The sequence below is a fragment of the Sebastes umbrosus genome, chromosome 16 (assembly GCF_015220745.1).
Source record: "Sebastes umbrosus isolate fSebUmb1 chromosome 16, fSebUmb1.pri, whole genome shotgun sequence".
In the NCBI taxonomy this organism is placed as follows: Eukaryota; Metazoa; Chordata; class Actinopteri; order Perciformes; family Sebastidae; genus Sebastes; species Sebastes umbrosus.
The window spans coordinates 6,314,564-6,335,181 of NC_051284.1; the positions used below are offsets into that span (position 1 = coordinate 6,314,564).

The 20,618-nt window shown below is 40.6% G+C and overlaps 1 protein-coding gene across 1 annotated transcript in view; it reads left to right on the forward strand.

The window, feature by feature from the left end:
- The window catches only part of LOC119474606 (leucine-rich repeat and fibronectin type-III domain-containing protein 2), a 176,455-nt gene that overhangs the window by 97,893 nt on the left and 57,944 nt on the right, over positions 1-20,618 (forward strand). Inside the window, exon 3 of the mRNA XM_037746715.1 lies at positions 7,764-7,889. The gene's annotated coding sequence lies outside the window, so the exon portion shown is untranslated. The remainder of the gene's footprint in view (positions 1-7,763; positions 7,890-20,618) is intronic.

Sequence of the window (20,618 nt, forward strand, 5' to 3'; positions counted from 1 at the left end):
CTTTTACATCAGGCCCAAATAGCGTAAGGTGACTTTAGGGAGTGCTTCTTTCTTTGAAGACGTCGTTCATTAGCATTCAAAGGGACAGCCCCGGTCCAACCGCCCAGTGCTCGGATCAAAACATCGCCAACAGCAGGGCAGAGGGACGTGCGTAGCATTCTCTCTGACCTTCAGTCTTTGAGGCGCCTCATTTGCAGCTCAGGTGTCATGCGCAAATCCCTTCAGATAGATAATGTCATGGGTACACTCAGCAACCTGTCATGTTATTATGACAGGTCTGTTTGCAGAGAGAGATTGGCTCTGATTCGGAAGGACAGTACAGCAGCTCTTTGATGCTCCAGATCCATGGTGGTAATAATGCTATGAAGGAGGATGTATGTAGGCAGTGCAGAGACTTTGTGAAAGACAAGACAAAGTCAATGGAAACTCTTAGGACTTATGGATTTCCCCGCCCCTTAAATGTTGCAAGTGTACCGCTGACTAATAAGGACCTTATGACTCATTCTGTGAAATCTCTCTCTGTTGAGTTAAAAAGTTAAAGAGGCACTCTGATGATTTTGCATGTCAAAGCCAATTTAGTAGTCATGGTTAGTACTACTCAGCCTTGGAAAAACAGTTCTCTGATGTCTTCTGTGGGTCTGGAGGAGTTTGTCGAGTTTTATCAACCGCGTATTTTGGCTTGGGGAACTTTTAACAGAGAGTCTGCATTGCAAATATGGGAGTTTTCCAGACAGGGAGAGTCAAATTTAGACTACTAAGTTGCATTATGGGAAGTGTAGGATTCAGGTTGTGTCCGATATTCCACACTAACATGCTATTTAGTATGCTAAAACAGTAAGTGAGGTATTTCAGTATGTCCGAAACCTTAGTATGACACCAATAGTACACAAATTGCATACTATTTCCGGTGGAATGTTACAGTATGCAACGCTGACAGTACGGCGGCATAAATATCCCACAATGCAATGCAGTAGTGACAACAACGTTCATAACGGATATTGACGGACACCTCTGTAACATCAGTAACGCTTCAATTTAACTGTAAGTACAAGATTTCACTTTGAATTAGTTTAAAATATATCCCCTCCCAAACTCCCGAACTCCCTCCCAAAATTATTATTATAATTATTATATATTACGCCTACTTTGATTTTCAGAAACCGTCGTTTTGTTTGCAATAAGCTAACATATTATATTATTTAACATAGATATATTGGCCTGACGGATTAATTTATCTAGTCTACAACTGTAGATAGTGAATAAAAACTGTGTGTTTTACATTATACACATACAGGGAAAGCATTTCAGCTGAAAAGTAGGCAGTAGTGACGTTTGGAATACATTTCAATTAGAAGAGTCGGATCTCATCTGAACCATCCCCCCCCCCCCAGCAAAACATAAATAATGAGCAATGTAATCATCATTCATGGAAATACTAGATTGTTTTTCCTCCTGAAGAAAAACAAGTAATGACAATGACTAATTGAATATTGATGGAATGAAGTCTGTTATGACACATTGTACTCCAGCGCTTGGCAGATTTAATGGACACAAACATAATATTTGATGGTTATATATACAGTATATGAAACCATTTCAAAGCCTGCAATTTAATGGATTAATCATGTGTATCTGTGCATGAGGAAGTAGCCGGTATGTTCTATACATCCAGTATCTGGCCAGAGATACTCCCAGATCACCAGATGTAAGACAAGTTTGTGAAATGTAAACTGTGCTTCTTTAAAGGTACACTGTGTAGGATTTGTCGCCATCTTGTGATGTGGTTGCAGATTGCAACCAACTGAATACCCCTATGCTCTCTCCTCAATTTCCAAGAATGCGGTACCCTCTCTAGAGCCAGTGTTTGGTTTGTCCGTCCTGGGCTACTGTAGAAACATGGCGGAGAAACATGACGCGGACTCCGTGAAGAGGACCCGCTCCCTATGTAGATAACGAAAACACAACCATTCTTAGTTCCAGGTGATTAAACACTAATGAAAATGTAGTCATGAATATTCTATTCAATTCCTGCTAACAGATCCCCTGAAATGCTACAACACACGGCTCCTTTAAGACTTAATCTCCTTTAAAAGCAATATAAGTTTGCATTTGGATCTGGGTTCCACTAATCAACCACCATTCCCTTGCTTATTTTAAATGCATGTTGCACTCAGTAACTAATATGCAGGAAAGTAAATACAATCTAATTGTAGAGGAACACAGCTCTCTCCTTGTAGGAGTCCAGTTGTGGCTTTGGTTTGGGATCAGATGTGTTCTCCGCGGCTGAGATCAGATGACTAACAAGACTTCAATTTATCATCTGAAGCAACAGTGTGTGTTTGCTATGCAGCTGATGTTCTCCGACTCATATGGCAACCTAATTAATGTCCTGCTGTGTGCGTACACATCTGTGTTTGGTTTACAGTATATATTATATTGGCATGTATATAGACATGTTATTCACTGCGACTCCTGATGCTGCTGCTGTATTCTTGCGAATGAATCCTTAATAGAATCCCGGCACCCCGACTGAAGGGTTTGTTGGCTGCGCGGTCTTGCCCATAATTAAAAGACTGTAAACACTGGACGCACGTAGGTTAAACACTCTGAATTTAAAACGATTTATTGGCGCCCTCCGTCTGCCTTGATTGACTCCTTAAAGAGTACATAAATGACAGGGTGCATTCTTGATTAATGACTCTGACACAACTTCTTTCGAATGAAGTGTTCAGAGACCACACAGCTTCATTAATTTCCTTTTCAGGCACTCGCGTCTTATTTCACTCTGCTTGTTGTACATCAAGAATCTGACAGCAACAGCAGAGGTATTGTAGCATTTTGGATTTGAAATAAAAACAGATGAATCTATGTATGTATCATAACGTTAACCCCTTAGTGGTGGTGTACATCATCTGAAAAGCTGGGAACCTGAAGATTAATTTTGAGATGCAGCTCAGCACTGTGGGTCAAGTTGTTTTAGTTATCATTTAAAATAAATTGTTCATAAGAGTGTAGGACATTATGATCAAAGTATATGGTGGCCATTCCCATGCTCTATTATATGTATCATTTTTGGGTTGATTTTTTGAGATTGGATGGCGAGCACTTCTGTTCTGGAAACTGCTCAGAAATCCCCTTATTGTCAATCTACCTAGGAAAGCCATCCACCCTCTGAATGCTCTAGGTCTGTAGTTTGTGACTGTAAAGTTTCACGAGGGTGTGATTATCCTAGAAATCACCACAGGTCATTTTATACAGTGAGGTCTAGTTTAAAAAATGGTCTTACTATAATGAAATGGCTACTATGGGGACTAACATCATCAAACATGAATGCAGTTGGGCTCATTGGATCCACAAGAGTCTCAGCTTTACAGTGATACCCAATTTATGCAATTTCAAGACTGTTTAGGCACCCCAGTATGCAGAAATATTGAAATACACCATTTTTAGAATAGGCAAAAATAACACATTTATACTGCATTCAGAAAACTGCATGATATATGCTCCAAACTGAATTAGTTTAAAATATATATTACACCTACTTTGATTCTCAGAAACCATTGTTTTGTCTGCAATAAGCACATATTATACTATATTATATAGATATATTGGCCAATTTATGCAATTCCAAGACTGTTTGGGGACCCCAGTATGCAGAAATATAATAAATATAATAAAATTGAGCGTAACTTTGTAGCGTTATTCAGTGTTTTACCTCCAAATGTCAAACGTTTTTTGATACCAAATCACAGCATGACTTTTTCTATGGTGTTCCTCAAGGTCTTGGTGTCTTAATGTGGTATTTTGGAGGGATTATTGATCATTTTTATCATTTCTCAAGAGGTAAAAAATGATTAAATTTAGCACCAAATCTGTGTAACAAATGGTATCAACCCAAGACTTGCTGTAATAATTTTTAAGACAGAATAGAGCATGGGGATGACCATCACAAACTTATATCAACATGTTCTACGCTCTTATACATTTTTACAATTTATTTTAATAAATTTATTAATACATTTTACTTCTAATTAATGAATAGAACAACTTCACACACAGTGCTGAGCTGCATCTCAAATTAATCTTCAGGTTTCCAGCTTTCAGATGATGTACATCATCTACTGTTGACTTCTTATCTAGCCCTGAACATCACCCTGTCCCCCACCCTCTAAAAAAAGAGTCGGTAATGGTAGGGGTTAAGGGGTGGATGATCCTGAAAACTGAAAAAAAAGTGAACAGCGTGTTCACACGGAGAAAACCTTTCTCACTGTTTCCCCCTTGTTACATCAACCATAATCTAGAGTGACAGCTGTTTGATGACCTACGCGACACGCAACAGCAGCGTCTCAATTACACAGTGTGAAATTGTAACTGTCTGAATTCTGGTTGAACTTTTACAGCTTCATGCCCATTTGCACTCAAACAGCGTTAAGCCCACCACAAGGCAGTGTGGGCACTCGGGCTGCTGTAGGTGGAGGAGCCGCTCGCAGGCTCGGGAATCTCGTTAAGCATATTGTGTTGCCAGAATCAAAGCAGAGGTGTACTTGGCAGCGGCTAACCGCTACAACCATGGAAGTCAGGAAATCTCCGTGGCTTAGTAACACCCCGCATTGCAGAGAGAGAGCTTGTCAATGGGATTTTGGGAGGATATTCTGCAGCTTGTCACAGAGGCAGAAATCACACGACATAACAACAGGAATGGTTTGACGTCTTGTTGTCTTTTCAACCTGTTCGGTTTATTCTCGTTTATAGATCTGAAAAGCCTGATTTTGGGACAGTTTATACCCATGAAGGTTTTTTTTTTTTTTTTTCATTCTTACCAACACATTCTCACTCCCAACTTGTCAAATATGTACTCAAACTGTGACGCTCTAGGTACCCCTCTAGCATCCGTTTTGGACGCGTCAGGGACAGTGTGACAGTCTCCGCTCATTACATGCCTAGGCCCTGTGTCTTTTCAAAATAAACTTCCAATGTAGGTTTACTTAGTTTTTAGGTTTACTTACTCAACAAAAGTACTTGGTGAGGCTAAGGAAAAGATCATGGTTTGGGTTAAAATAAGTCTGTTTTTTTTATGTACAGTAATTGGTATTACTTAAAGGGACTGTTTGTAAGAATCAGAAATTGGTTGTTACAGCAACACCTGCGGCCGTTAAGTCAAAGAAAGTCAGCGGCCTGTTGCTCACGCTCGCCCGTTTGCACGCGCTACCTGAATGTGAGCGAGCATCCGTCAAAACAGTGAGGCGACACACGTCAGCTAAAACCACAATATCACTCTATATTTCAGCTGCTTGGCAGTAATGTTAGCTGACCAGACGAAGGTCTCTCCATGAATCACTGCTGATCCTAGTGTTGGCTTTTCCTGCCTAAGCCTCCCGACCGCGGCCGGAATGAACAAGGGAGACACCGGCACCCGGTCGGAGACGATAACGTTTCTCGCTGCGGAGCCCCGTCACTTCACAAGACACGGAAAACCTCTGTTGGTCTGGAGGAGCTGCAGCATTTATTTCTGCACAAACGTCCACTATACATTCACTAGATATTCTCAGAGCTAAACTAACTCTTCTACAGTGTGTAGTGTGCGCGCGCGCACGCACGTGAGAGGTGGAGCGAGAGAGCGAGAACGAGCGCGGTGTGTGAGTGAAGGCAGGCAGAGGAACAGAGGAGCAGAGTACAGCAGAGACTCCGGTCCTGGAGACCAAAGCTACGGTCTCCCCCGCGTCCTCCGACCGCGGCCAACACTGTTTTGCAAGACGGACTTCACTAGATAGAACTTTGCGGTTTTGCTGCTTCCGTGTACTTCGTGTTGGAGTCTGAGTCTGAACAGCGTAGCCACATGCGAGCGCGCATGGGACACCGACCCGGGTGATTTATACGTGTAAGAAGTTACAAACAGTCCCTTTAAGTACAGAAGTTCTGTAACTAAACTAAGGTAAAATAAGTCAATGTTCACTTGGTTTCACATGAGCACGAACAGCGGTCCTCTGGGTGACAGTCATAGCCTCCCCTCCCTGCTTACGCAGATTTTCTCACTCTTTATACTACGTCAGTTGCTCTGAGCATCTAATAATGAATCGGGTGGGTTTACATTGTTAGTTTAAAGCCCGGTGCAAAATAATGTGTGTCAGTATCAGACAAACACAAGACTTTTTAACCAGGAGACCGGTGTTTGTGTCCCGTGTGAAACTAAAAGTAACGTAAAAATCGATCGGTCATTAATCACGTGAGTTGCTGGTCAGTGAAGTTACCGTCAACCACGGCCGTTTCCTAACCCTACCTAAGTGGTTGTGTTGCGGCGGTATTTGATGAGTTGAGAGTGAAAATGTGTTGGTCATTGTGATAAAACACTGAATACCATATCCCAGGCACAAAGGTGACATGCTAATGATGGAAGTTTATGTTAGAGCAGATGAACACCTAATCCATACCTTACATTTTTTTTTTTTAAATACATCACACGACAAACTCTTTGCATACAAAGATTATTGCTCTTTTGTTTTTGTTTGTGCTGCTTACTGCATTTTTTTTTTTTGTAATTTCGGTGAACAGACCCTTTAAATAAGCAGCCCATCCATGATTGTACGGGCTGGTTTTTAATGGGAGAAAGTGCAAACAACAGAGATCAAGCAATCTGCTTTTTCGTTATGCTAGACCGCTGTGACACAGTGCTTATTATCCAGTAGTATCACACTGACACAATTTAATTTGATGTCTCTCGTCCATTGCCACAAGACTGCAGCGTCTTCTCTGTCAAGCCAGTTGGATTCTGTGTCATTTGGTGTTCTACCCCGACCGTCTGATTTGGCAAAGACAGACGTCCGGCAGATGCAGACCTTGAAAAGAGCCTTGTTTTAGCTAGAAAGATGCATTGTTCTGTAAAGAGAGCACTAATTGCATCGAGACTTCAAAATTGCTTTTGTTTATTCACCTCGGTCGGCGCAGCCTGGAGCCAGAACACAGCGTTTTTTTGTGTTTTTTTTACCAAAATAAACATTATGAAACCTTGTTGTGTATACCTTTCTCTCTCTGAGTGCTTTTTATCTTCAGCCATCATGAGAAACAGCAGTGGGGTTTTGGGAGGACATGTGCTCTGACATGGTCGCAGAATTTTAATGGGGAGATGTATTAATGCTGTATTATTAGACACCAGCTCTGTCCTAAAAAAACTAGCCAACGTAGAAACAGGGTTTGTCAGAGTTTTTCCTTTGAAACCTTGCCTGAAAAACATCATGGATTTGAATCTGTGCCTGCCTGTGTCCTTATCTTTATATTTATTCCAAACTGATTTATTATCCTTTAATTCTAGAGACTGAAATCAAAGATTCAGAAGGGTATGATTACCAACCCAAAAGCCCCAAAAAATTGTTTTTTTCTGCTCCTTCCTGCACTCTAAAGCGCATTTAGAATGTTTGATGTTTTAATTCCACTTTGGTCATGGCCAGCCATATGCTCCTGGTAACAGATGCATGACAGGCCAAATCAAAAAGAGTTCTTTTTACTTTAAATGTCATGAATTTCTCTATATAATGCCTTGAATTTGCAAAGGCCCACAGTTTGTTTTGCAGAAAATCTTTAACACTTAAAATCATTCCTCATAGAAATGCTACTGAAAAGTTCCCCGGATTAATAAACTACTTCTTCTTCTTCTTTCCTATGTTTTTTTATGTTCATATAACATTGCAGCTTGCAGGTTATTGTGATATGAACCATCACCCATGACGTCCTTTCACTAACTTGTCCTACTGTGCCTCTTCCTTTTACAGGTGATCTGAGAGATCAAATGTGACAACTATCAAGAAGAGGTGTTGTACCAATCAGACCCCACCTTCTTGACATGAATCATTATGTGTTTGGATACCTGACCTGACCAATCGACTGTTCCTGTTACTGTGAGTACACAAAGTCAGCTTTCACTTCAACTGGTTTTCGTAAATGTCATGTTTATGAGAAACCCCACATAGATTTCTCTTGACAATTTCTTGGCCATGTGCTGTATACAAGTAACTGGATTGGATGGACTTCCTACAAGTATGTGCTTGACAAAGACTTCAGACAGGGAAAATGAACACTGATAGCGATGCTGGGTAATGAAAAATGATTACATGTACGTTCTTGGTATAGAAAAATTCAAAGTCAGACTAAAACTGACACAAAGTAACCTCTTTAAGTCTAAATAACCGGGTTTCTCTCACTGTACTGTCAGCCCTCCAACATGCAATATGCCTATGCTATTCAAATTAAGGCCGGGTTGGAGAATGTAGATTTTAAAGTAACTGTGTGCAGTGATGCAGACATATTGTCCCACTTTGTAACCTGATTTTTCTGAGTAACCTTGTTACTTATGTGGTTGTATGTATGTTTACATGCTTAAATGTTCTAAAAAATAGTTTATTTTTATCATACCGGCTGTGCTGCTGAACGTCTTTTCACCCTCTTTCTGAAAGGCTCTATTTGAGCTCCTAACTCTACGGACTACGCTCGAGCTCCACTTTCAATAGGTTTGTTTGAGGGCATGCCAAACCACCCGCTGAGCAGGTATAGATGCTATAAATATGTTACTTGGTGACATCACCACGTTACAGAAGAAAAGGCGGGACTTCAAGCAAGACATTTCAGGCAGTTCAGGAGCAGGAACTCTCTTTGGTGTGACTTTGGGCTTTGTAACTTTGCATATCTTTTACATGCACAAAAACTATATAACACACTAAAGGAAAGGGGAAAAAAGCACAAAGGAATAATATGTCCCCTTTAAAGGTTTATCATGAGCTTGGATTGGAGTTATAGGCAATAAACGCAATTTACATAAAATGTATGAAAATAACAGGACACTGACAGCTATGAAAAGGTCACCTGGAGAGCTGTAGATTATACCGTGTTGAAACACCATGCAATGGATACATTTCTTTTTCATTTACAGTATTAAAATGTCAAGGTTTTCACCATATTATCATCCGTGATGGACGTTGCTAATGACTGAGAGCTAGAATATAGAGATCTGCAAACAGAACTGACAGAAAGGCGAGAAAAAGGCGCAATTACAAATCCGTCTGCTACTTCAGCACCACGGACAGCGCCATGGTTTCATTAATACACAGCACAAAGTCAGATAAGGGATCAATGAGTCAGGCAGACTATTCAACTAGTAACCCCTCTGCCCCTGCACTCTCTCTGCAGGCTGGTCTCATACACCGTCCGTAGCAATACCTACGGAACGTAAATGCACCGTAATTCGTGTATATTCCACAAAATCAATTTGTATGTAATCCACGGAATTGTGAGCAAGGAAGTATGGAGCGCGGCAAACACCGTTTAGGGAGGAAGACGGGGTGGATGGGTGGGTCATAATACACCGGACGTTCGCCCAGGAGACCACTGTTTGTATCCCCTTATGAAACCACCAGTCAACATTGATTTATTGGTCACTTTTTCCATGTGGCGTAACTTAACTACTATATTTTCCGAAATCTAGCTAAGTAGTTTTGTTGCCTAATCCAAACCAAGTAGTTTTGTTGCCTAAACCTAACCAAGTAGTTTTGTTGCCAAAGCCTAACCAAGTAGTTTTGTTGCCTAAGGCTAACCAAGTAGTTTTGTTGCCTAAGCCTAACCAAGTAGTTTTGTTGCCTAAGCCTAACCAAGTAGTTTTGTTGCCAAAGCCTAACCAAGTAGTGTTGTTGCCTAAGCTTCACCAAGTAGTTTTGTTGCCTAAGCCTAACCAAGTGTTTTGTTGCCTAAACCTAACCAAGTAGTTTTGTTGCCAAAGCCTAACCAAGTAGTGTTGTTGCCAAAGCCTAACCAAGTAGTGTTGTTGCCTAAGCTTCACCAAGTAGTTTTGTTGCCTAAGCCTAACCAAGTGTTTTGTTGCCTAAACCTAACCAAGTAGTTGTGTTGCCAAAGCCTAACCAAGTGGTTTTGTTGCCAAAGCCTAACCAAGTAGTTTTGTTGCCTAAGCCTAACCAAGTAGTTTTGTTGCTTAAACCTAACCAAGTAGTTTTGTTGCCTAAACCTTACCAAGTAGTTTTGTTGCCTAAGCCTAACCACGTTGATCTTTTCCTAAACATAACTAAGTAGTTTCGTTGCCTAAATCTAACCAAATTCCTTCCTGTGAAGACTGGACTTTATTTTGGAAAGACTGGAGTGTAAATTGACGCTGGAAAACGCACAAAAAAAAAATAATACATTTTCACAACATATACTAACTGTTGTATGAGAATACGTTACTCTCTGCTATTAGGGGGTGGATGGCAGGTTAACAAGGAGGATGCATTTTGGTCATTTTACCAACAAGGAGGATGACCCCCTTCATATCGCTACTGGGTATGAATATTCTCTTGCTCATGTTGCTGTGAAGTTTAATCAAACTAACTAGCTGTTTTGGATAGCACTTTTGACATTTAGTTGAGACATTACTAACCTACAACAGATCGCTAGTCTTACATTGGATAAACCTATAGTGAACGCTTAAAGTTAGCGTGTAGCACTGGAGCTTATGGTTAACTGGGCATGTATTGATGAATAGGGACTTCATACTTAGCAGTGAAGGAAAATTTCATCCAAACTTTTTATCCCCTTAAGACAAAACATGTCAAATTTTCTTTTCACACAAATGTGACATTCTTCACCAAATCTTCTTAAACCCATTCTGTCACATATCTCCAGTCAGCATTCGGCGCTGGCTGCACCACAATGATTGGATGATATAAATCACTTCAGCAGGACAAACGCTCAGCAAAACCCAGAGCGTTCTGATTTACTTAAGTTGGATTAGAGTCTTAAGCTATCTCCCCCCCAAACTCCACTCTTCTTTTCTCATTCCATCATTCTCCCTTTCTCTGAGAAAATTGGCATCATTTACTGCTGTCACTGCAGAGCTCATTGTCGCCCATTATCCCAGGGACAAAGCTGCCGTGACATTGAGTTAATCCGTGCTTGTTTCAATTTTGCTTTCAGGGGAAGAAAACAGATAAGGAGTTCAGGTAAGTGATGGCAAGGAGGCGCCATACCCCCGGCAAAATGCACTACAATGATTGAAATAAAAGCGCAATCTGCCAGGCAAATTGGGTTGATTTCCCCAAAAATGTCAGAGACGTGTTTGACGGTGTGCCTGTGAGGTTTTTCTCTATGGGACTGATGGAACTTTCTTCTAAAGACTAAAAATTGCTTGCCAGAATGGCAGGCACACATACTGTAAAAAGGCAACGGCAGTTAGACTAAAAGTAACATTTTATGAAATCTAGGGCAAAGAAACTAGTGTAGGCAGAGACCTCCTCCGTCAACAACATCTCCGCAATCAGCATCACCATGAGACATAAGGTAATGATAAAACACTGCAGTAAAACCGCAGTCTTTTGGATGGATAACTGTCATGTGTAAAGCTCATTGTCTTATATAAAAGCTCTTTCCAGGAGTCTAATTATAGCAAGTCATGTGCATGTCATATGGTCTATTGTGAACCTAGACTAAGCTTACTTAATTGCATCCACTGAATATAGATAAGAGACCAGCATTGGCTGGGAGAGAGGAGAAACAGAAAGTTGATCCAAATATGTCTGCCAAGTAAAGCCACATTTCCAGTCTCTCTCCTACCCATTCCAAAAAAGATGGTGTAGGCTACACTATGCAGTTTTAGCAAGGTTTTTTTTCGGAGCCAGGCCCATATTAGGGACTTAAAGTCAAGACATTTTATCCCTTGGCTGCATCGATTTCGACCTTGCCTGTCTCTAACAAGGCCCCTAACCTTATGAAAATGCTTCTCATCACTAAAGTACTGCTTTAAGGCAGCCAAATCAATAATCAGAGCAATCAGAATCAATTTGTTTCAATGGAATTGTTGACATCTGGATTTGCTTTTGGGGGCGAAGTAATCTTTTGTGTTGATTTCAACTTCAAACTCTCTTGACAGTGCTAACCTTTGAGGAAACGGAGACGCATAGAGTCCAAAATGGAGGAAGCTTCCCTTCCACTTTTATTCAGCCCTTCGCTGTTGGAGTTCAAACTGATCCACAAAAGAGGTTTTTAGAAAGTGCTGTGGCAGGAGTCTATAGTAGTGAGACCATGCAATTCATACAAAAAGAAACACAATCATCCTTTTACAATTGAATGTTGCACCTTTGCTCATGTCAATACACAGCGATTTTTCTGCTTTAGACATTCTTAGCATGGTTTGACCAGTATGATGGCTTACAGTGTTGTAGTCAAGCCCACCTAAACCGAGACCAACACCAAGACAAGAGTGTACCGAGACTGAGAAAAGACTTTGAGGGGTTGTGACCAAGTCCAGACGAAGACCATGGGCGGGCGAGATTGAGTCAAGACCAAGACTTTGAGGGGTTGAGACCAAGTCAAGACCAAGACCATGGGAGGGTGAGACCAAGTCAAGACCAAGACTTTGAGGGGTTGAGACTAAGTCAAGACCGAGACCGAAGAAGGGCGAGACCGAGTCAAGACTAAGACAATGGCAGGGTGAGACAGAGTCAAGACCAAGACCAGAGTGTATCGAGGCCGAGACAAGATCAAGACTTTGGGGGGTTGAGACCAAGTCAAGACCAAGACCATGGGAGGTCAAGACAGAGTCAAGACCAAGACAGACCAGTGTGAGTTCCACGTACATGACACTACAGAGTCAGTTTATTGACTTTATGACTCCTCTCTTGGGTTACTGTTACACTACCTTTTAGAATTCAACATTGTTTCAGTAAGTGTCACTGTTAAACAAAAGTTAGATCACTTTAAATAAATTGAGTGAATTGTTGTCCTGTTAGCGATTGAGTTAGCGACAAGCTTTGCTAACTGCAGCCAGCTTGGAGAGCTAGCCTGAATATGACTGTGACTGACTAGTGCTAGCATGTTCCCAGCTTGCTAGTATGTTAGTGGTTATTTCGCCAGCTTCTGCAGTTCACCAACTAGCCCTGTGAGTAGTCAGTACGACACCAAGCCTCTAGCACCGACTATTTCTGGAAGACGCTTGGATGACCTTCGCCGTGCCACTCTCTGGTGTTCACATGATACAGATCATAAGTAGAAGTGCAGCCTCAAATTTGATTCAGAGATAGTCGGTACTGATAGATAAATCTCGCCACTGGATGTCGGAGAATTCGCCACACGAGAGCAATACAGAGATAGCAGTCAAAGCAGTGAACAAAACCTAATAAACAAGACAAATATGTCACAGTTATTGGTCCTTAATACTGAAGTCTGGCTCCCAAAAATATCTGTACCCATCTGTCCCATCTGCTATGATGGGAATAGCAAAGCAGTAAAGGGCCTCTTGATAGCATATTATTGGAAAATTAAGCAATTAACTAGAAATAGATTCATAAAGCGCTCGAAGGTCACTTAATGTTTGTGCTGAAAAATTAATGATGAACATTTGCGGTGCTGAGAAGACGTGTCACGTTTGTCGAACCTGGGAATTGCCTTCCTCCTCTGTGCCATCTCGGCGGGATATCAAAAAAAGATGATAGCGAGTTAATTTCGCAGCGCAATCTATTGATTGCAGTTGTCAGCTTTTACAATCTGGCTTCATCTATCGGTCGGCGCTCCCTCCATCTCACGGAAGAGGTTCCTGGGAGCTGAGGTGAGCCCGTCCTCTACCTGACAAACTCCCTCATCCATCCAGCCCCTCGCCACTACCCAGCCTCGCCGCCGCCTCTTCCAGCTGCGCACCAGAGCCCCTATCATGGTTCACTAATCCCCCCTCATTAAGCCAGGCCTCACGGCTCTCGTCACTGTACATCTATTCCCACATGCCTTGTACCACCAGACTCATGGCTTTCATCTCTGGCAGCATGTGCACATGTCATGAATTTGCCATGTGCAATAGTATGTGTGTCAGGATTTTGATGTCAGCTGCGGGACCAGATAGTGCGTTGAAAGGCAGCTGTTCTCACTCCGTCTTGGTGACGGAGGGGAAATTGCATAGATTGCACTCAGGCTGCTAGACGTTCACATGGACCTCTAGAATTTTTTTTTCTTAAGTAAAGCTGTTCACCTATTCTATAGGGCTGTGGTCAAAAAGTCCTTTTCTCTTAGGAAGGTTCCTAATGGTATGAAATCAAACCGGAAGTATCCAAGTAGCAACTATGATGAGAGCTGTTTGAATCCTCTAAATGCTAAGGAAAGGTACTTCAATGCTTCCTTTCTTATCTCCTTTCGCATAGGATACACTGGACCATCCTTTACCAAAGGAAAGGAGATAATGCCGTCACACAATTCCTTGCGGCCGCAACATTTAAAGGGACTATTTGTAACTTTCAGAAATGCTTGTTAACAGCGACACCTGTGGCCTTGAAATCAACGAAAGTCAGCGTCGAGATCGCGCTTGCTCGCTCTAAATAGACATGGACGAGCATCGCTCAAAACAGTGAGGCGACACACGTCAGCTAAAAGCACAATATCACTCTATTTTTCAGCTGCTTGGCAGTAATGTTAGCTGACCAGACAAAGGTCTCTCCATGAATCAATGCTGATCCTAGTGTTGGCTTTTCCTGCTTCAGCGCAGGCTCAGGCAGCGGCGCTACTCAACGAGTTACGTTATCGCCTCCCGACCGCAGCCGGCAGCCGCAGGGAGACACCGGCACCCGGTCAGTAACGAGACGACAACGTAACACGTGGAGGAGCCCCGTCACTTCACAAGACAAGGAAAACCTCTGTTGGTCTGGAGGAGCTGCAGCATTTATTTCTGCACAAACGTCCCCTGTACATTCACAAGATATTCTCAGAGCTAAACTAACTCTTCTGCAGTGTGGAGTGAGCGCGCGTTCACGTCTAGTAGAGGTGGAGCGAGTACCCTGAGAATGCGCGCTCTGTCTGAGTGAAGGTAAGCAGGCAGCGGAGACGAGGTTCCGGCCACACGCGAGCACGCATATGCGAACGCACATGTGTGGCGACCCGCTACATTTATACGCTTAAAAAGTTACAAACAGTCCCTTTAAAGCGACGCACCATTCTGCCGTTCATGAAAACATAGGATATGCTTATATTACATATTATTTTCATACAGTCATATATTAATTGGGATTCATGTTGATAAATATGACTGGACAGTGACAACCATTTCGTTTCACTTTAATTTTTATTTTCTTATTTATTTCAATCAAGTAACGGTCACCTAGGGCGCAACCTTCTGGGGGGTGCAGGTCGCCCTCTAAAATAAATATTTCTAATAATAATAATAATAAATGCTTGTTGGTTCCTTTCCTCATTTACTGCATTGAGGTAACAAAGGAATTAATAAAGAAAGAAAGAAAGAAAGAAATACACTTTTCATCCCTGTAACTCTCTTTCTTACACTTTTTCATCTCCTCGGCCGCATTTATTTGTTAATAAAAGTGTAAATTGTAGTGACTAAACATTTTTAAGCCAACAAAATCAGGGACCAATTGTTTATTTATATTATAATAAATACAGTTATTTATGAAAATAAAAAATCTTAATTTTTAGTCTTAAAATCATTGTGATGGCTGATGTGTGTTGCGGTTTACGGGGCTAGAGTTAGGGGTTCTGGGGCTCCAATTCCGAATTTTGCCTAGGGCACAAAAAGGGCTAGAGCCAGCCCTGCATATAACAAATACCTCAGTAAAATAACAAAACAAGAATAACAACTAGAACATTTAGCAAACAGTCAATAAAGAAATAATCAACAATAAACATGTACAATAAGGAGTAGGAAGAAGTACAGCACATGGTCCTACCCTTCTCCATAACTCGAACAATTAACTCAATATTTATCACATACATTTATTTTTCATTTCAATTCCAACCTTGGAAATGAGGGAATATTTTTCACCGGTTGTCTACGTTACATAAGATAATACTTTATTATATATTGATGTAAAGTGTTCCAGCAGCAGAGGGACCTGCGGTTTCTCTCTTACACACCGTGGGTGAAGCAGCCTGTCACTGAAAGAGCTATTTAACACCGCACAGGGTGAACATGCACCTTTTGAAGTCCATCTTGGGAACATTGTAGTTTCACCATGGCAGACCTGCGTCACAAACACCTGCTACCATCGCAGCATCATTACGGAGAGCCTATAAGTGCAGTCGGATTCTCTGAACACCACGGTTGTCCTTATGAATTCTCCTTCACATCTTTCCTTGACCTCATGACGTTTTCCATCGAGGTCGAGGAAAAGTGGTTGGGTACCTTTCGACCGCAGCCTCGGGCTTAAGTGCTTTCCTTTTGAACTCAGGTTAATGGGTTATAAGCTTTTCAGGATCAAAACGAGTTGCAGGGATAGTTATGATATCATGTATGCGTGTGGTGTTTGACACAACAGGTTAAGCCTCGGGGCAGCATCCATCTCTGTATTTATTGTGTAGTCATTCTTTATGTTTTTTTTTTCTTACTGCAGTATTCTTTTACCAAACTTGCCCCGAGGTTCTAAGAGCAAGAAAAATAAATATACATTTTATAGCCTGAAAAAGTGAGTTTTTCTTGACAGAGAATAATTCTGTCCGCTCTTCAGCTTGTGTAAAGTTTGTGGCAGCGCGGAAAATGCTCAGAGGATCCATATTAACCTCGCTTTGAAGTTACCCGTGCAGCCCGTGAGCTCTTTGGATTTCCTTATTAAAAGCCTTTCTGAATCATCTTGGAAACAACTGAGACCAATTGAGAAGCTGTGTCGTCGGAGGGCAGCGCTTCCATCCAGTCATAGAACTTCCTCTGACAAGCGGTGCTAAAGCTCCAGTGACAGGCGGCGGGGAGATGGGTTTTGAAGGATGCAAATCATCCACTGTGAGACTGAATCATAAAGTTGAGCATGGTTTGGCTCTCTATCAGAAATATGCTGTGAATGATGGGGTGTCCTTTTTATAAGTGACTTGTAGCAAGGATCCTTTTTAATCTTAGACAGGGAGGGAAATGGGCGTGTAATACTGTATCAGAGAGAGGAGTTAAATGTGTCTGACAAGGTTTTAAAGTAAAGAACCAGGGGTGGCCTCAGTGATAACAGCTGAATATTACTCAACAGCTTTTTTCTTTCATACGCTGCATAAAATGAAGCGTATCTTTGTTGTGTGGAAACCTTGTAACTGCATTTTCTGCTTAAGTTTATCTTTATATTTTTATTTAAATATACCATGTTCCTGTATGTGGGCTAACTGGATACATTTATAAATGGTCGTATGGTTTCTAAGCTAAAAATAAGGCTGTTGTACACGTTATTGTTTAGTTTAAATGTTTTCATTCCAAAAATGACTCAATGTTCTACATTTTGTGTGCAATAAGAGCGCTGTTCTTGCTTTTGGCATGTCATTTGTATGCCATGTTGTGTACTGACTGCAATGTAAATGCATCCGCGTAAATATGCTACACTCAGAGCTAGTGACGTAGAATAAAAAGCGAGAGAGACTGCTTATGGTGGGCGAGATGGGAGGTGGATGGGTCCAACAAACACAGGACTTTCAACCAGGTGGCCGGTGTCCGTGTCCCGAAGTGTTGTGAAGTTATTTTTGAGGTTACGTTAGTGACGTTTGTGACATGTTTTCCGTACTTATGTTACGTTCTTTCCGTACATATTTTACTAAGTTTACACACTTTGAGCAAATATGATAAAAAAATATTCATATATATATTTATTTATAAGTTATTTATTTATAGTTATACACAACATTACAAGGACCATCTATGTGTCATGAGAATGCATTTTAGCCTTTTCCCTTGTCAAATTTGTATGCTTCTTTTCCCGTATAATTTTTACGTCAAGCAAATAAAAGCTACAGAAATGTCCGCAGTTAGGTTCAGGCAACAAAACCACTTAGTTAGGTTTAGGAAAAACATCATGGTTGGGCTTAAAGCTAAAGTTGGTAGCATTTTTCTCCTTTTTTGAGCAAATATGATTTAATATTTCATAAAACGGACACTATATCCTGACAATAGTGCATGTGACAGATAATCAGTGAAAAAAATCATGCTCCGACTCCTCGACTCTGATTGATTGTTTTCCTTTGATCTGTGAAATCTTGCAAATCTCATTATGAGCACAGGAGGACACAAAGGAACTGATTGTTTCACGGATTATCTGTCTCACGCACTACTGTCAGAATATAGTGATAGTTTTATAAAAGTTATTTTTTCTATTATTATATTTGTTCAAAGGTACTGACTGGAGCTTTCAGCACAAACATGAAGTTTTTCCTAAACCTAACTAAGTGCTTTTGTTGCCCAAACCTAATGGTGGCCATTACAGTAGTTTTGTTGCGTGACGTAAAAATGTGAAAAGAGGCATACAATGTCACACGAAAAGGCTAAAATGCGTTGTCATGACATGCGGAATATCGTTGGAACGTTGCGCTATTACGCCTTCCCATGAGACTGGGTTGATGCAACAGTGGATCAATGGAAACAGTGGTTAACCGCACCTTTTGTTTCTGTCCTGTTACATCTTGAATTATGATTTGTATTAAAGAAACTATTTCTTATCATTATGCCCAATCAGTGTTTTGACAGTGAGGATAGCATGACCCAAAAGTATGATATTTCCAGTTGCTAACAAATCTCCGCACTTTAAATCCGTAAAACTCCTTTGTTTGTAATGATACGTATGGAAGGAGTTGTATTATAACTCAAAACATAGCAATATAACGTAATCCTATGCACCGGTGCCTTTCTATATTTGTGCAACCACCCGTCCCAACTTGCTTCTCCATTGACATGTTTCCGAGTCAGATTTATTTGACAGCCCTTGAAAGAGAAGAAAAGGACAACATCCACCAATAGTTGGCAGTAAAACTAGCATGTTTAACAGCCCACATATAGTGAAAATAAAGCAAGGCAATTTGATTTAGATAGCATATTTAATGCCAAGTAAACCCCACATGCTTTACATTGCAATGAATGTGTGCTCACCCAGAGACAAACAGGAACCCACATTCAATTCACAGACACAGAGTAGAATTTTGAAGATGGTTTTGTACGGCACAGTGGGAGCCAATGAAGTGATTTAACTACTGGAATAATATGTTTGGCTTTGCGTGCACAGAATGAGCCTGTTGTTGAAGGAACAAAGGCTGTCTAACATGCCCCAGCCTCAATGAATATCCACTCTGTGCTTCATTTGCTTTCATTTGAAGCCACAGTGACTGATGAATTCAACAGTGCATTTCCTGTTTCAGTGAAGTTGGAGATATTTTGCAGAAAACTTGTGAACCACAGCATATGCCTTTCATAAATAAGCAATAAGATACTCAACATGGGCCACATCGAAAGACATAAATCCTTTGAAACAAAGGACAAATGGGACAAAGTAAGTCAGTACCACACCCTTTGGAGGCAATTACAGTCAAGGCAGTAGATCACAGCTGTGTTCTCTCTGAAACACCACATTACGAAATTAAGACATTTTTTTAACATTCATGCTGGTTATTTTTTGAATGTTCCTCATTTTGTAATTTTCCCAGCATGTATCCCCTACAAAACACAGTGAGTAATAGCGTGCAGTGTGCAATTATGTGTAACAATTGGCAGAAAATAGCTGAATGAATACAAAAGACACTATTTTTGTTGTGTTTTCTATGTATTTGCAGGGGTTAAAACCAAACAAATGCCAATAAAGAATGGAAAGTAAAGTGCAGGAAGAAGAAAATAAGCCCCCTGACGGAAAGAAAAAGACTTAAAAAACAATATTATCCACAATGTCAATCATAAATAGATTCTAAAAATAAATATTGTTAGGACTTTAAGGGCCATTTTAACCAAATAAAATATTTTTTCCTAAATTACTGAAATGAATAAATAATTGAAATATTTCCTCTCTGAATTATATCTTACACGCCACAACACCACATTTTGGAAAATGAGGTGTTAAGTTTGGTGTTTCTGAAATAAAAGTGCCAAGAATGCTTACCCGTAATACTCGCCTATTCTAGATTGCAGTATGAAAAGTAAAGACAGATTAAAGAATAGTTGTTTTGTGAACAAAATAATTTATTTCCCTAAATACACCAAGATTAAGATTATTTTGTAGCTGAGACTTGATGCAATTTATTATCTCAACGCAGATCATCAAGTAGATAAAAAAAATTTTAATTTAGCATTTCCAATACAACTTAAAAATACAATTTCTATAAATATTAAATATAAATATATAAATAATAAATATGAAACCTGCAGTAGGCAGAATATATTTGCCATCATTGGGCAAAAATTCCATAATAACATTTCAGCATATTGTAATACAAGTGTTCTGAGAGATAACTAGACTTCTGCACCTCCTCATGGCTCTTTTTTCAGGCTTTAAAAAATGTAGCCCATGACGGGAGGCTTTGGCCAATCACAGGTCATTTCAGAGAGAGAGCGTTCCTATTGGCTGTTCATTCAACGGTGGCAGCTGTCAATCACGCACGAACTCCGATCAAACGGTCAAATTAGGCTGATCAAATATGGATTAATATTCTGTTACTGTAATGCCTATTTCTCACCTCAATTGTTTTCAGAAACATCTTGTAGTGTCCTGTTTAGCTGTAAAATGAGAAAGTTTGCTCCGGCTGATGGGTGGTGCTTGGTATTTCCTCAACTGATTTCAACATGGCTGCCGGGTCACAAACTAGAAAAATAGAGAAATAGGCATCACAGTCATATAATATTGATTCATATTTGATCAGTGTTGCCTAGTTTGACC